Genomic DNA, 17,970 nt, shown 5'->3' on the forward strand with positions numbered 1-17,970 from the left:
TTCATGAGGGGGCAGTGAGGCTGCGCTCAGTGCTGGAAGAGAAAGGGGTTGGGGCATCTTGTGAGCGCCACGGGTCTCTCGCCTAGTCTTAGGGTCGCTGTGTGTGCTCTCTCTCCATAGACTTGTGTATGCTTCCTCAATGAAGGGAGGGTTCCAGACACTAGTTCCTTAGCTCAGGGCTCCAAGTATTAAATGACCTCATCTCAGAAGTCAGGCGTCAGTGTCACTTCTGCTACATTCACTTAGATGAGAGTGAATTACAGACTGGCCCAGATTTAAGAAGAGGGGGTCTAGAACACGCTTCTCCACTGAACAAGTACACATGCACAATGGGAGCAGTGTGGAGGCCAAGTTTAAAAGAAAGGTGGATCTTAAATAGGTATATTGAAGAAGAAACAAAGTGAAATATTACCTTAAAAAATGTCCACCAGCGGCAAGAGTCCAGAAATATTTAACTCTCTGCTGCTCAGAAACAGCGATAACTAACAAACAAATCTTAGTCCTTACAAATGTCAGCTATTTATTATAAACTCCTTTCTTCATGGTCTATAAACCTCCTTCTAAATTATGCCATACATTTGCTTACAGTGACCCCATTTATTCCCAGGTATTTTTCTACAAAATGTACTCACAGTCTGTCCAATAAGTGGGCATTTATAGTTAAAATTCAGGGAAAATCACTGAACTCTTTAGTCTTTCTCCAGGTTTAATGACAAAGTAATATTTCCATAGCTTATTCATTGTTGCATAATGAATCATTATTATCATTTTTATTGTTTTTATTTCATTCATATTTCTCCCTGGTCTGTGAAATTTTAAAACAAAGGCCACGCTCTCCGTTCAAATCAGAACCTGCTTGGAACACAGAAAGAAAGCAATGGTTTGCTAAGAACACTCAAAGAACTATATCACATCTTTTCTTACTTGTTACTTGAGTTCCTGCCAGTTATTTCCAACCAATTCTATTGAAGACGATGACATAGAAGGAAAGGAAAAGCTAGAGCAAGCCATAGTTCCCTCCCTTTCCTCGGTAAGGCAAAGGTGGAGACTATTGGCTGAACATGCACATATCAAGAAGTGAAATTAGAACAGTTGACTCATTTTGTGCCATGTTTCCACTCTCCTGGTCAGAACAAAATACATTTTGCATGAAATATGAAAAAAAGACTCCTTAGTTTTATTCATTGTGTTTGGTTCAATAGTATATAAATTAAAGTTAAATGTTTTAATTTGTCTTGTTAAGAAATAATGAGATTTAGCATTTTGAAATATATTACACAAAGCTGCTTAATCATGCAAAATAAGAGATTCCATTTGAGCAAGTGCAAGGTAAAGCTGTTACAAATTTGCACCTTGCATATATCGTATGACCACTATAAATGAACAGCTGAAATAACTGAAGAAAAATGATAAAAGCCTTGCCTCACATTATTCAAATTTGGGGATCTTTGATAATAATAAAAGCATGATATTTTGCTGTTTCTTTATGTTTCATACAGTACCCTAACTTAATTTTCTTTCATGACCTCTCAACCTTGGTATCTTCGGAATTTTGTTCTTGATTCTTCTTTGTCTTTCTCAATTAATCATGACCTTTAGAAAACCATAAGTCTTAAGTATGTGTTTTTTTAAATCTTTATCCTTATAGCTATGCTAAAGTGTAGCATGTGGCTAGCTATGATAAAGAGGTTGTACTTGTCTCTGAATAAATTATTCAACCCAAGAAATAAAAAAAGGAGAAAATGTTTTGTCCATGTGTTGAAAAATATTTAATGGGACAGTTATTACAAATAAAAGTCTCAAATACCTAGTTTGGTCAATTTTTTTCTCAATTGTCTGAAGTCAATAAAGTAAAGCACAGGGTTTAGAATCATGCACGAAACATCTTTGAACAAAATATTTTTACTTATTCAATGAGGTTGTATAAGTACTAGCCAGGAATTAAAAGCCAGGAAATGTAATGTCTGTTAAAGATGAGCACCATTTCCAATCATTTAATCGAGAATAGAGAAAGCCAGGATGATACTTAATAAAAATGTCACTCAGTATTTAAAAAATACTTATAAACTTACTACCAGTTTACTCACTTCCCAGTGAACTGGGTTAATACTGGATCAGGAGAAAGAAAGTAAAATAGGGCATTTGAAAAACCATAGTGAAATGTTTAGACAGGTGACACTGATATTACTGTCATATTGCTGATTCTCTTAGAGTGATTAGTCTAACTTTCTGCATACAAAAGAAATGCAGAGATAAAACACAGCAGAATATTACGGACGGCACAGTACTGTCAAAGCTGGCATTCAGGCTCACCCTGGGGTGACAGTGAGAACAACATCTTCTCCAGCCACTTACAAAGCCTATTTTTCTGGTTTTCAATCAGCCCACTCTAAGTTTCCATAAATCATTAACTTAAGCCAAATTCATCATGCTGATACATCTGTGTGTGTGTGTGTAACCTTTTTATTAACAGACAGGCCTACAGATTTAATTCTTCTTGGACACCCCCACAGGGGGCCTCTGGCCTTAGTGTGCTGGACTCGAATATGAAGGCCCCAGATGTTGTTCAGACCGCTGTCCAGGACCTGGTTGCATTTTCGTTCCTTCAAGTCCTCCTGTCTGTTCTAGAACCGGCCTGGGGTCTTGTACTGGGTGGATTCTGCATAATTGTGATCCCACGTTCAACTCACCCTTAGTGAGCTCTGGTCCTCTTGGTGAGGTCGATGTCTGCTTTCCTCAACACCACAAGAGCACACCTGTGCCCCACCCCCTTAATTGCTGTGTGGCTGTTTTCTGCCAGCCTTTGCTATGGGACTTGCACAATGTGCTGGAACTTCTCAGGGGTCACTGCAGATGTTGCAGCAGCCCCGGTAGCGGAGTGTAGGCCTCCTGTGGGAGAGCAATACAATATCTTTATTAGACACAAAACCTAAGAATATAAAATAAGGATATCATGGTACAGGAAATCAGTGTGATTTACTTTATTGGATCAAGTGTTCGTATCTTGGTCCGTCTTTATTTATATCATAAAACCTAGCCGAACTCCCCCTTTTTAGCCTGTATATCACTCACATTATTGTTTTATTTTTCCATCTTCTCTGTTCCCAGAAGCTCTGCTCAAAGGCATAACAATTGAATCATAAACACTTCATTATTAAGCGCATATTTAAAAATGACTGATAACATTAATTGTTCATATAAAGGTCACTATGTAGGTTGAATAAGTGTAACATAATCAGGGGCACTTCACTCTTAAGGATGAATGCACAATCAAATTTTAAAATCCCATTGAACTAATTTATCCCATGGAATCATGCTTATGTCTGTTTGTGTGCATATGAATTTGTTGATGAAGAAAGTGTTATCTAGCAAAATCCTTCCTATACTTCAAATGATTATTGTGCTAAAATACATGACTCTTTCTCTCTCAGGGATGTACAAACAATATTTACTGACCTCAAACATACATTGTACACTTTTCCTTCTCCTCTTCTTAGTAAAAAATATGGTTAACAGCCAGAATACTTTCATATACAACTCTTATGCATTCGTGAAAATTGAAAGAAACATTATTTTTCCCAGTGGTCTCTGAGACATAGAAGGATTTATAAGTAAATTCAATTTATTACTGATAAGAAATGAGGCTGTGAAGCAGTTTTCGTGGGGTGGGAGAGAAAACAGGAAGACATGGAATACTCCTATTTACTTCTCCACTCTACCTCTCAAATTCAAGGTTTCTCGAAAACACTGCTTCAAAAGGGGCATTTTGTTTCGGCTGCCTGCCTGCCAGCACAGACCGTGTGCTCTGAGCAAGGCTGAGGAATTTCCTTCACTACTAATCTTTCATCCTAGAACAGACAGACATCTGCTTCAGGAAGTTTAGGAAGAAGCACTTATACTATGCATGGAAAAACAAAAACGAAGCCAATCTCTCTTAACATTTGTCTGCCTTTACTCTGTAATTCCATTATCCTTTTACGACAAAGGGCACAGGAGAGGACATAAATGCAGATGTGCTCTCAGAGCTGAGTACAGGAATTGGGGGCTTTAAACTGATCACAATTCTAAAGATTCTGGAATAATTTCTGTTTGATTTTTTCCCCTTCTGTTTCCACTCTCCAGTGTTCAGAATTTGGTATTAAATCAATCACCATCCATCAGTTCTTCCTCTAGTCCAGGTTACCTGATGCAGAAGGTTATTCACTCCACTCTTATCATCCTCAGGAATAAACATTCAGATGGGATGCCTTCCCTGGTGACCCATGAAACACTGCTTTCATTATTACCTCTGTGTGGGCATTTGAATGCGAGGTATGCCATTTTCTCCCTGTTTTATTCACAAGCACATTTCAAAACGCCAGTCAAAAGTACCAGAGATACAGCTCCTACTTGGGATGATAAAGATGGTCCCTGACAGTATTTTGAATGTTTGGTCATGCTCCTCTATGATACATTTATATTTTTCTTTAGTCAGAATAATAATTGGTGAAACCAATGTGTTTAGCAAATGAATACAGGCTCTGTTCTGAAATGCGCCAGGAATTACATTTCAGGACCTGTATTGATAATTGTTTTACATGTGATAGATCCTTATCTCCTCATTTAAACCCACATTTTAATGTTTTAAATGGAAGTAGATTTTTGCTGTTTGTTCTAACATGGTAGATTGTTTAAAATAAGACCTTGGTACATTCGTTGTTGATATAGAATGCACTTTCCCTCCCATTTAAAAAATAATTTCTAATTACTTGAGCTATAGAAGTAGAATTAGAATTATATGCATATCTGAGATCCAATATCTTTAAGTGGAAAAAACAGAATAATGGGGTTGAATGCCTAGCCCTAATCAAAGCACACTTTCCCAATTATTTGATTTGTGCCCTTGAGCAAGTGTTTAACTGTCACAGTTGTGGTTTTCTGTTGGGCAATGAGCTAGTGTCAGTACTGAGCCCGCACACATTCCTCAGCCCGCATTGGCTCTCTTAGACTCCCCTTGTCTCCCTCCACACTTCTTATTATAATTGTGTGGATCCCATGGAATGATTTTTAAGCAATAATGTTTGATACTCGTGGATGCTGTACAGATGAAAGAAACTTCATTCAATCCAAACTTTTATATTAAATAACTGATTATACCTATCAGAGACAGAGAGTTAATTTTTAATCACAAGCATTAGAATTTAAAGGTAGTCCATTACCTCTATTAAATGAAAAACAAACAGCTTTTCCTTCCTAGTACAGAAGAGGCTTTTGCTTTTAGCTTTCAACTTTTGTTGCAATATTTGAATGGTTGTAATGTTTGTACTTGTTCTGTTTAAATTTTGATATTTAATCTTAAGTAAAGTGGTCAAATGAAAACTAGCCTTTGTAGAATGCTGAATGAAGTGCATAATCACTTCCAGGTAAACTCTTATTAAATTTTAGAAATGGACAAATCCAACCAACTTATTTTGCAGACAAGGAAACTAAAGTACAGAATTATCAAGGATGTGGATATGGTCCTTCATTCAGAATAAAGCTATCAGGGGAATTTTTATTAACATTATTTAGCTAATGACCAGCCTGTTGGCAATGAGTACAGTGTTTTTTCTCTCAGCCAGTACTTTATAGCTAACACACAAAAGTCCAAAAATACTTTGAAACTCAAAAGAAATGAAATCAAAACAAAACAAGATTGTCATGTATTTAATTGACAAGAATGAATAACTCTACAATTAATGGGTTATATGTGCTTATACCTGAGTTATGTGAAGTGACCAATAAAATGGGATATTAAAGGCACATTTAGAATCCAGGCAAGACGAAGGAATTTTGTTACCTATCTTATACTTCTACACCCAAGAACCAGTTCACTTGGGATTAAGCATTCTTAAACCATATAACAAGATATAAATGTTATGCAAATTATGACTATTAGGACATTGTGTGTGTGTAGAATAATAGTATAGTTTAGAAAAGTTCCCCCTAGAGAGCTAAACTGTGAAAACTGCAGCTACTGTTTACTTCCGTCAAACAGAAGCGCTCTGAAGACACCTGAGAGATCCCAGCAAATAGCACATTTTTAGATAATTTGTTATTGAAAATGACAATTATGTGAAATTATGTTATTGAAAACAATTGTAGTCACTTATTTTTGATACAATAAAAATGTCTCAAACGGCTTTCCTGCTGATGCCTCCTAGTGCCAATTTGTCTTCTGCTGCAAGGCAAACAGGGTCTGCTGTGAGGTACAGAAGACCACTACAGTAGGTCCTTGGATTACATCGGAGATCTGTTCCTACTGCACGATGTAAGGCAATTTTTGCCGTAAGTCGAAATCCACCTCCATAAGCACCTACGTCACTCACATGGAGCACATGCACAGCAGTAATGAAGTGAAACAGTAAAAAAAAAATAAATAAAAGAAAGAACAATTCTTGACCTTTACTTGTGGTAAATAAATAATAAAAAACATAAAGCACATATGTACATATGTCAAAATGATGGAACTATATATATATATATGTGTGTGTGTGTGTGTGTGTGTATATATATATATATATATATATATATATATATATATGATGGCAAAGTAACCACGAAACGACATACGTGGAGTCCAACGTAACCTGAGGACTGTCTGTATACCAACATCTGTCCACCCATGTGGGTGCCATATTTTCTTCATTTCCCTGCCCAGAGTTCACTTATCTTGGAAAACAGCACATAGAATCACTATGCTTGTGTAACTCACAGAAGGAACATGAGAAAATTATTATGGGGGCACTTCAAGGATAAGATAAAATCTTTTAAGTGCACAGATGGAATTAGGGTCCTTCAGGCAGAAGAGGTAGTGTGGGAAATTTTAGGGATTGTAGAAGGACATAGCTACCTGGGAAATGGCAAATGAGACAGTGTTCTCAATTACCTGACAGGAGAAAGCTAGAATATAGTTAAATAATTCCTTTCCAGATTCCCAGATGTTGACAAGTTAAAACCACAGCTTGTTTTCCTATCATCTTGTCTATACTGTTTGATCCTTTTCACATTCTAAGATGTTCTATTAAAAGATTGGATCAAGTCATTTGTGTTCAAGCACAAGGAAACTTATTAGGCATGGTTTCATTGACCCTTTTGATTAAGATTTATTTTTCAAAAAATTTAAAGTAAAATCTCTCCTTTCTTTAGTTTGTCCAAGTGGGTTTTGGGGATTTTTAAAATTTATTTCAAAAACACATAATGTGAAATTTATACACTTTGAAATTGCTTAGTGTACAGCATAGTATTCTTAACTATATGTACTTTGCTTTAAGCAAATCTCTAGAAATTTTTCATGTTGCATAAATGAAACTCTATACCCATTGAACATTAGTTTTTATTCTCCACTTTCCTTAGTCCCTGGCAACCACCATTCTACTCTCTGTATCTATGAGTTTAACTGTGCTAGATACTTCTTCACCTACATGGAATCACTCAGTATTGTCCTTTTTGACTGGTTTATTTCACACAGCATGATGTCATTAAGCTTCATCCATGTTGTAGTAGCTGATAAGATTTTCTTCTTTCTCTTCTTTTTTTTTTAATCCTCACTCATCCAAGGATATGTTTATTGATTTTTATAAAGAAAGGAAGGGAGAAAGAGGGAGAGAAACATTGATTGGTTGCCTCCCTTGTTCATCTGACCAGGATTGAACCTTGACCAGGAATTGAGCCTGCAATAATTTGTCATATATGATGACACTTCAACCAATCCAGACACCCAGCCATGGAAGATTTTTTTTCTTTTTAAAGGTTAAATGATGTTTTATTGTATGTATATACCTCATTGTCTTTAACCATTTATCTGTTGATGGCCATTTAGATTGTTTCACCCTATTGGCTACTATGAATAATGTTGCAATGAGTATGAGAATGCAAATATCTCTAGGAGATCTTGTTTTAAATTATTTTTAATAATTACTCAGATGTGGAATTGCCAGATTGCATGGTAATTCTACTTTTAATTTTTTAGGAACCTCCATAATGATGCTGGTAGCAGCTGCCCTTTCTTACATTCTCATCAACAGTGCACCAGGGTTCCAATATCTCCACATCCTCACCAACAGTTGATACTTTCTATTTTGTTTGTTTTTAATAAGGTCATCCTAACAAGTTTGAGGTGTTATTTCATTGTGGTTTTGATTTTCATTCCCCTGATGGTTAGTGACGTTGATCATTCCCATTGGCAATTTGTATGTTTCCTTTGTAGAAATGTCTTTTCAGTTCTTTGCAGATTTTAAATTTAGTTTTTTGTTTTTGCTATTGCATTGTAAAAGTTTCTACATATTTTAAATATTATCTCCTTATTAGATATACTAGAGGCCCGGTGCACAAAAATTTGTGCACTCGGGGGGCAGGGGGAGGGGGGGTCCCCCAGCCCATCCTGTGCCCTCTCGCAGTCTGGGACCCCTCAGGAGATAACGACCTGCTGGCTTAGGCCTGCTCCCGGGGGGGAAAGGGCAGGCTCAATCCCTAAGTGCAGCCCCTGGTCAGGCTCAGAGCAGGGCCAATTGGGGAGTTGGGGCGCCGCCCCCTGTCATGCACAGAGCAGGGCGGATAGGGAGGTTGCGATGCCACCCTCAGTCACGCTCAGGGTAGGGCTGATTGGGGGGTTGGGGCACTGCCCCCTGTCAAACTCAAGGCAGGGTCGATGGGGAGGTTGCGGCGTCACCCCCTGTCACACACAGAGCAGGGCCCATCAGGGGGGTTGGGGCTCCGTACCCTGTCACACACAGAGCAGGGTCGATCAGGGGGTTGAGGAGCTCCCCCCTGTCACTCACAGAGTAGGGCCGATAGGGGAGTTGGGGCACCACCATCTGTCACACACAGAGCAGGGCAGATCAGGGGGTTGGGGCGCTGCACCCTGTCACACTCAGGGCAGGGCCAATGGGGAGGTTATGGCTCTACCCTGTCACACACAGAGCAAGGCCCGTGGAGGGGGATTGGGTCGCCACCCTCTATCACCCACAGAGCAGGGCCGATCAGGGGGTTGGGGCGCCACCACTGTCACACTCGGGGCAGGGCCGATGGAGAGGTTATGGCTCTACCCTGTCACACACAGAGCAGGGCCCATTGCGGGGGGGGGGGGGGGGGTTGGGGCGCCACACCCTGTCACACACAGAGCAGGGCTGATCAGGGGGTTGGTGCACCGCACCCTGTCAAACACAGAGTCGCAGGGCGATCAGGGGATTGTGGAGCTCCCCCCTATCAGGCACAGAGCAGGGCTGATCAGGGGGTTGGGGCACCTTTCCCTGTCATGAACAGAGCAGGGTGGATAAGGAGGTTGTGGCCCCGCCCCCTGTCACACACAGAGCCGCAGGGCTATCAGGGGGTTTGGGCGCTGCCCCCTGTCACGCTGATCCCGGTGCCGGGAGCCTCGCTGCTCCTCTGATCCCGGTGCCAGGAGGCATATTACCCTTTTACTATATAGGATAGAAGCCGGGTGCACGGGTGGGGGCCGGCTGGTTTGCCCTGAAGGGTGTCCTGGATCAGGGTGGGGGTCCCCACTGGGGTGCCTGGCCAGTCTGGCTGAAGGGCTGAGGGCTGTTTTCCCGAAGCAAGTGACTGAACCTTCCAACCGCTCCTTGTTTTCTTTTTTTTTTTTATTCTGGGCCAGCTTTAGCTCTGAGGCCTAGCTGCTGAAAACATCGATACAATGTTGCTAAAGCCCGGCTGAATGAAAGCTGATTTCTGGTGTTTTGTTTATCTTCTTATTTGCAACATAGTACATAGTTTCTTAGAGTTGTAGCTCAGAGGCCGGCAGCGCAGGCGGGGAACGTTGGAGTCCGCAGCAAGCAAGCCTCATGTTCGCTTCCAGCTGCCTGGCTGCCGGCCGCCATCTTGGCTGACAGTTAATTTGCATATACTCACTGATTAGCCAATGAAAAGGGTAGCGGTCGTACGCCAATTACCATGTTTCTCTTTTATTAGTGTAGATGTTTGAAAATATTTTCTCCTATTGTGTCCATTGCCTTTTCACTCTGGTGATTGTTTCCTTTGCTGCAAAGAAATTTTTGTTTGACAAGCATCACTTGTCTATATTTGCTTTTGTTGCCTGTGATTCTGATGTCATATCTGATAAATCAATAACAAGTCAATGTTATGAAGTTTTTTTTCTTATGTTCTCTTCTAGTAGTTTTTCAGTTTCAGGTATTACATCCAAGTCTTTAATCCATTTTAAATGCTTTTTATGTTGGTGTGGGTAAGGGTCCAGTTTAATTCTTTGTGTGTATTTTTTAAAAAAGGTTTTGTGCCTTTAGTGAACACAATGATTACAATATGGCTTGGGGCTACTACTAGTATAGATAGGTAGAGTAGTACACATGCTTTCAGTAGCGTATTTGGCTAGTAGGATTTTACACAAAGAAAATAGAATCATGTTGAAGGAATATTTAAAATGTCAGCAACATATTCTATGAGAGGCTACTCTACTTTCTTAATATAGCTGTTTATATAGTTACAATAATGTGGAATGAGGATGGGCAAGTCAGTATTTAATTGAAGCATGTGCAAAACATAGTTTAGAAATTTAGTAGGCGCTATGTTTAGCATGTAGACAAAGTGTAATGTAGCTGTCAAATATACAGAATTAATAGATTATGGTATCTAAAATAAGATGTTGGTAGCCCTATCTACACTTTAATTCCTAGGTTTCACATACTAAAAGTGATGCAGATAAACTAGAATTTGTACAGCAGATAATGAGAATGGTCAAAGAAATCATGTCATAGTAAAAGTTAACCTAGAAATTTAGGTTTTTATTCTACAAAAGAGGAAAATGTTATGTCTTAGGTTCAACTAATAGAAATGCTGTCATAAGGAAAAGGAATTGAACTTTATTTTTCATAATGTTAGGTTGAATCAGAACTACTTAGTGAAAAGTGCATGGAAAAAAACTGCATTGATATATTCCAGGATACATTTTTTATGAAAATAGATTAATAGACTGCTTATAAAAGGGTGGTCATGCATTTTCACTTCATAGCATGATGTTCAGATCAGATTGTGGTCATCTCTGTACTCATCAGATCAGTTCATGGTTGTTCATGTTAGGAGCCATGTTTATTGCCAATTAATTACTGCCCAGCCAATCACATTGGTTGGGTGGCAACCTAAATTGGCCCTTTAGCCAAAGGAAATGTCTTGAACACAAGAAGTCTGGTGTTCTGGTTATTCACATGATTTAGAAATGAGCTGAGCCAATATTTTCTATTCATTGTATTTATACATATTACTGTAATGTAAAACTTTCTAGTAATAGGAGCAGAATTCTACCACAAATCAAATGGAAGTAGATGTACCTTCCAAAATCTGTCTCGGAGATTTTGAAGAGATGCACAAATAAAAGTGTCCTCAATAGTTTGATGTCTAATGTGATAACTTTTAATTTGTGTTTTTATAATTTAGATAAATCCAACCCCAATATAATAATCTCTCTTAACAAAATGGAGTGGGTATTTAGACAATGGCAAATACAATGTATCCTTTATTCTTATAATTGTTTCACCATTCACTATCCTAGACAGACCTTATTTTACAAGAAGTGGTTGGGGGTAGAGTATCTTTTCTTCTTAGTACTTCTAATGTCTTAGCCACTCCTAAATTGTAATCATTAGCATACAAAGAAAGCACAAAAATGCCAAGTAAAGACAGGGGGTATAATCTTTCTACTCATTTTTATTTCTACTACATGAAATGACTGAATGTTCTTCCAACAAATTCCTTTTTTCCTCCTAAAGTAGTTTTGAATTGTGTTTCTTTGCCTTGAAACCCAATTATAAGAGTGAAGGCCACAGGGAACACAAAAGGAGGATGGTAAGGCTTTGAGGTATAGCAATTGGAAGAATGTTCCTGTAATTCTTTAAAAACAGTACTTTGTTGGAACAATTGATCAAAACTAACATACCTAGGAAGACCAATAGTCTTATGAATATGCAAGTGTCACAATGGGAAGAAGTGTAGAATAATATACAGTCCAAATGAAACCAAACCCGGATTTTTTTGCCTGCCACAACGAAGGCCACTCTTGAGGCAGGTGCTTGTGAAAAAAGGAAAGAGGTTTATTCTAGTGCCAGCATATCAAGAAGATTGGGGGATTTCTCCCGGTCCTCAAAAACCCATCCTAAGATCTCAGTACAGGTGGAGGTTTTTATATGGATAGAGAGGCAAAGCAGAACGAAGAGATTGAGGAAGGGATTGTGGACATGCAGGCGGAGTTCTTGCTGGTCCTGATATGGATTATCATGGTCTGTGTCCTTGAGTTGACCGTCTTGTTGCATTCCTGTGTCTGGGCAGTGGGTGTTAGCTAGGGCCTTGAAGGTCAGGTTGCTCCTTAGGTTCACACAAGAACTGAAACCCTTGAACTGTAAAGTACGCTAAAAAGTTTTAACACGCAAGCTCTAGTTTTGAGAGAAAAATCAGGTTAGAGTAACAAGCTGGGTTTAGCATCTACTAAGATTAATATGGGTAGCTTTATATTAGTATAGTGTATATGTTCCCCATTACACAGATAGCAGATTAAGAACACTTAAATTTGCTTAAATTCTGTCAAATTTGCATTGAAATTGCAAAATAATGATATAGGCTACATAATGCAAAATAATGATATAGGCTGAATTTTTAATCTTTGAATATAGTATTTTCTTTGTGGTTAGATATAAAATTCAGAATTTCCTTAAGTGAGAGATTCTTTAAAATACTAGATGTAATAATTTAAAACAAATTTCTATTGGTTTGATTGTTATCTTAACTGAGGGTACAAGATTACAGTTCAGTTTACCTGATTAATTTGGCTGCTTTCCCAATAACAATGTTACCATCTAAATAGATCCCGCAAGTTAGCAGCTTTCATTTGGTACAGAACTGAGCTAACTTTTTCTGAAAAGGAAAGATAGTAAATATTCTAGGTTTTGCAGTTCACTTGGTTTCTGTCACAGTACTAGACTGTGATTATAGTACAAAAATATCTGTAGATAATGCTTAAACAATTGGACATGGCAGTGTTCCAGAACAATTTTATTTATAGACATTGAAATTTGGATTTTTTGTAATTTCCAAGTAATCTTAACATATTACACTTTTTGACTTAAAAAAATTAAGCATGTAAAAATCATTCTGACCTCATGGGACACAAACACAGACAGGGGGCTGGGTCTGGCTTTCAGGCTATAGTTTGCCAATCACTGATAGTTAAATAAAACCTTAATTAACAATTTTCATCTATTCCTTTAAATATGGCTTTAGTCCTGCCCAGACGATGTGGCTCAGCGGACTGAGTGTAGTTCCATGTACCAAGAAATCACTGGTTAGATCCCGGGTTAAGGCACATACCCAGATTGTGGGCTCGATCCCCAGTAGAAGGTGTACAGGAGGCGGCAGATGTTTCCTGTCATTGATGTCTTTATGTCTCTCCCTCTCCCTTCCTCCTCTCTCAAAAAGTCAATAAAAACATATTAAAATATATGACTTTGGTCATAAAATATCACACTTGAATAAATTGATTTGTGGTTAAGTAATTTATTTGGGTTTAGGTGTTTGTTCTACCAAGTACTTAGCACTCTTATGCATAGATGTCAACAAAGGAATAAAAGTTGGTTGGGGAAATAGCAATTCTGAATTTGGAGACTAGATTTAAAACATGTCTCTGCGGTGTCTGTTTTCCTAATTCTAATAAGTACAGCACTCAAACATCTTTGTCATGGGCTTAATCACCTGACAACATATGCTTTTCTGGCCTAAAGCAAAAGTTCCAAGAATTTTTCTAAGTCAATTTATTTGGTTTTAGATCACTTTATTTTTAAACCTTTGTTTCTTTTGCCTTTTATACTGCTGTTAAAATGCCTGACTGCAATGCAGGTACTTAGAGCACCATCTAGAGATGAAAAGTTAATATTAACATAAAAAAATAAGGACGGAGAAGCAGTGTAACTGGAAGAGGACTTTGCAATTTACAATTAGTGTGCAAATTTTATTTTCAAATGATTGACTCTAGGAAAGTCACACATTTCTAATTGAAAGCAAATACTTGTTTAATATTGATTCTCTGCATGACTTTTCCAAAGATGCATAGATTGAACAGCTTCAGACTATAATTTGCATTCCATGCAAATAATTAAGATAATGAATAGATTACTGTGTATTTAATCATACTCATAAAAACTTCTTATGTTGAGTAGATATATTTTTAAAAATCTCCTGAATATCATGCATATAAACATAAAAACTCAGAGCAAGCAAAATTGGCATGCAGAATCTCTTCCCTTAAGCTAAATAAATTTATTCATTATCACATCTATGTGTATATATATGTATTTTTTTTCTTCTTTAGAGAACCAAATGCATATTCTAACTTTATGAAGGTAAACAGCACTTCAGTTTCCCACTTTGTGGCAGATGATGAAAGGTTTGCAATCATTTTAAGGAGTAGAGTCCAATTTCCCTATTATATAAACATCTAGTTCCAGATCAATCAGTGATATAATTATTTTTCTATTGATTATGTAACAGTGAAGGGGTTGTGTCTACTTTATCAAACAACCAATTAACAAAATGAATACTATTATTTTAAAAAATTAATTGATATCAGAGAGAGGAAGGGAGAGGGAGAGGGATAGAATCATCACTGATGAGGGAGAATCATGGATCGGCTGCTTCCTGCATGATCCCTACTAAGGATCAAGCCTACAACCCAGGCCTATGCCCTGACTCAGAATCTAACCATGATCTCCTGGTTTATAGGACAATGCTCAACCATTGAGCACACCAGTCAGGCAATAATACTATTTTAAAATAACATCTATAATGTAACGGATTATCGCAGTCCAAGCTAAGTAATACTTAACCTATACATTTCAATTTTACTGTTTCTTTGAAACAGCATCTGTGATTTTAAAGACCAATACTTTACTGATATTTTTCTCATCTCAAAAATGTGCTGTAAGTGTGCTATCTCTTAAGACTTTTCAAATCTAACCCAGCATTTTAGACAAGCCCTGTTAATTCTTCTCGCCACAGTCACTGAATGCCAGGAGTGCAGGAAACAACTACCCAGGACCTTCATTTTCTAAAAGCAGATTTCACCTTTCTTGTTTGTGAGCGCTTTCCTAAATAGGATCATAGGAATATTAGAATATGTTCCCTTGACCTGCAGAAACACATGTAAATTAAATATGTAATATTCCTGTTATATTTGCATATTCTATCATGACAATTTGTATTTGCAGACTTGGAGCACACTTCTGTATTATATATAAAATGAGCTTAAGAAACCTTTTCATAATTTTTAAGTAAATGTCACTTGTGATAAAACTGAATAAAGAGATAATCTAGGTATCAGAATTGAAAATTTCAGAGTTTTGTTTTTTTCCTTAAGAGTGTACTTTTTTCTATTACATTGAACAGCCATGTAATATTGAGGTCATGGAAGGGGGATTAGGAAGACATTTTTTTTTAAATTCCTGATTCCTCACTTTTGATGTTTATGGCTTCTAATCAATCACAATATATCCTAAACTCAGTTTTTTGCACTTATGAGTTGAATATAATATCGGGCCTGTATAAATCTCCAATGGCAATTTAGAAGGCCGTATTAGATTATAAGATACTCAGTATTTTAAGGCCTAAAACCATATGTTTATTATTTGTCTTTTCATTTCTCTATACTTCAGCTGTTCATCACCTAATTTAAAAATAACACCTCCTGCTTTAAGAAAAGAGAAAGAATAATGAGGTACTATCAGTGAAAGCATGAGTCAACATAGATCTACAATTTTACCTCACACCTTCTCAACATACAATAAGGTCAGAGTAGTGGTAAGAGATCCTCTGTGGGTGTGTGTGTGGGCGTAGGTGTAAAAATCCTTAGAGACCATGTTTTAAATTAGAAATTTTGGCAATTAGATACAATATCAGAGAAGGTCAAAATTTTCTTTGTTAATTGCAAAATTAAAAGACCTCAAGCAGAATATCCCTTAGAGGTTATAATACTGAATAAGGCTGAAACTAGTTGTTTGTCATTTTGGTTTAACAATGACTGTAGAATATAAAAAAAGGGAAAACTGACAATAAATAAATGCTCTCTTATGCAGCTTTCTATTTCCCTAATGCAGATTAGGAATTAAAAAAAATGATTTAACCCATCTTTCCTTGCAAAATGCAAATAGTTGAAAAGATTTTGACTTAGCAGTCTCCAGGAGAATTCTGCAGTTTTTTTCTTCTAATAATGTACAATTAATATAACTATCTGAGATTTAAACATAAAACCAGTATGCACTGAGTTAAAGAAAAGATATACAAACTCACCAGAGATAGCCTTCCAAGACTTTAAAATTAGAATTAAAATATAATTTAATTTAATAAATCTATATATGCATACTTAAAATCTAAAATTAATACATCTGTTATGAAAATTTAAAAAATGGAGAATCACAATCCCATGTTAGACGTACTTACTGAATAATTGTCTAAGGTTCTGATCCAAAGATTAGTTCTGGTTCCAAATATATCTTTAATAAGAGAAGTCAATATCTTTAGATTAGGCAGGTAAAAATAAAACAGTGAAATCATGCTTTCTTTCAAGAAAGGCATTCTAGCATGTTGCATAAAAGTACTAATTCCTGAACCTGATTGCTTAAATTTAAATTCTGGCTCTTCCAATTTTCCAGCTGTTTTACTGGGAATAACATAACCTCTCTGATTTTTAGTTTCCTCATCTGTGAAATGAGGTTACCAAGAATAGTTTCCTCATAGGTTTACTGGGAAGGTTAATTTAGATAATGTAGGTGAAGCATTTAAAACAGTGCTTTATATGTAAATGGGCTTACAAATTAGGTGTGATTTAATTTCCCTCTAGAATTTCTATAGGGAAAGGCAGGCATAGTCATAGAACATTCTTTTGGTTCGGATGTCAGCCATGTTTCTCACTCTAAAGGAAATATTCCCCCTTGCTGTGAGGTTAGCTCACATGAATCTATCCCTTACAGACCAGACAGATTCATACACTCCAGGGCCAATTGCTGGCAAAGCAGGTTTCTTAGCCTTTAAAATAAGGACAATTTTAGATTGTGTTGAACTGAACAAGGTAATGCAGTAGTCTGGGAGACCAGCCAGGATTCTTGAGAATTATACACCTGAAACCTGCATAATTTTATTAACCAATGTCACTTAATAAATTCAATTGAAAAAATAATTAATAAATAGAATAAATGTAAGCTTTCTTTGAATTACAGTAGGTCACCCAAGTTCCTTTCACAATCACCTCGTCAGACAGAAATAGAAAATAGATTTTATGTCAATTTTCTTCCTGTTAACATGGAGAATGTCCAGAAATAACTACTTAAGAATTGAAAGTGAACTTAATAAATACACAATTCCAAAAGATGTCTGACAACATATGAATGTTTATTTTGTTGTGCCTTATTTCCACCATTGCTTTATCTCTGTGGGCAGATTACTCTTTTAGTTTTTATTTTTTAATATATTTTATTGATTTTTTACAGAGAGGAAGGGAGAGGGATAGAGAGTAAGAAACATTGATGAGAGAGAAACATCCATCACCTGCCTTCTGCACACCTCCTACTGGGGATGTGCCCGCAACCAAGGTACATGCCCTTGACCGGAATTGAAACTGGGACCTTTCAGTCCGCAGGCTGACGCTCTATCCACTGAGCCAAACCAGTTAGGGCAAATTTGTTTTTGTTTTGTTTTTTTATTATTATTATTTTAACAGTGACTTTGACAATTTTCATAAGTGGACCAGTCAAAAAAAATCTCTGAATCTATAATTTAAGTACTAGAAATCTAATTATTGGAAATTTTAAAAAATTATAGTGATTCCAAAATTGCCAGCAAACAACCATTTTATTAATTTTGTTACACTCACCTGGAACTGGATTTGTTTAATTTGTCTATGCCTCTCTGTCTCTCTTTCTCTGGTACCAACATGCTTAGTTGATA

This window comes from Myotis yumanensis, unplaced genomic scaffold (genome assembly GCF_028538775.1).
Source record: "Myotis yumanensis isolate MYYU_CA2020_CCGP unplaced genomic scaffold, mMyoYum1.0.hap1 SCAF_3, whole genome shotgun sequence".
In the NCBI taxonomy this organism is placed as follows: Eukaryota; Metazoa; Chordata; class Mammalia; order Chiroptera; family Vespertilionidae; genus Myotis; species Myotis yumanensis.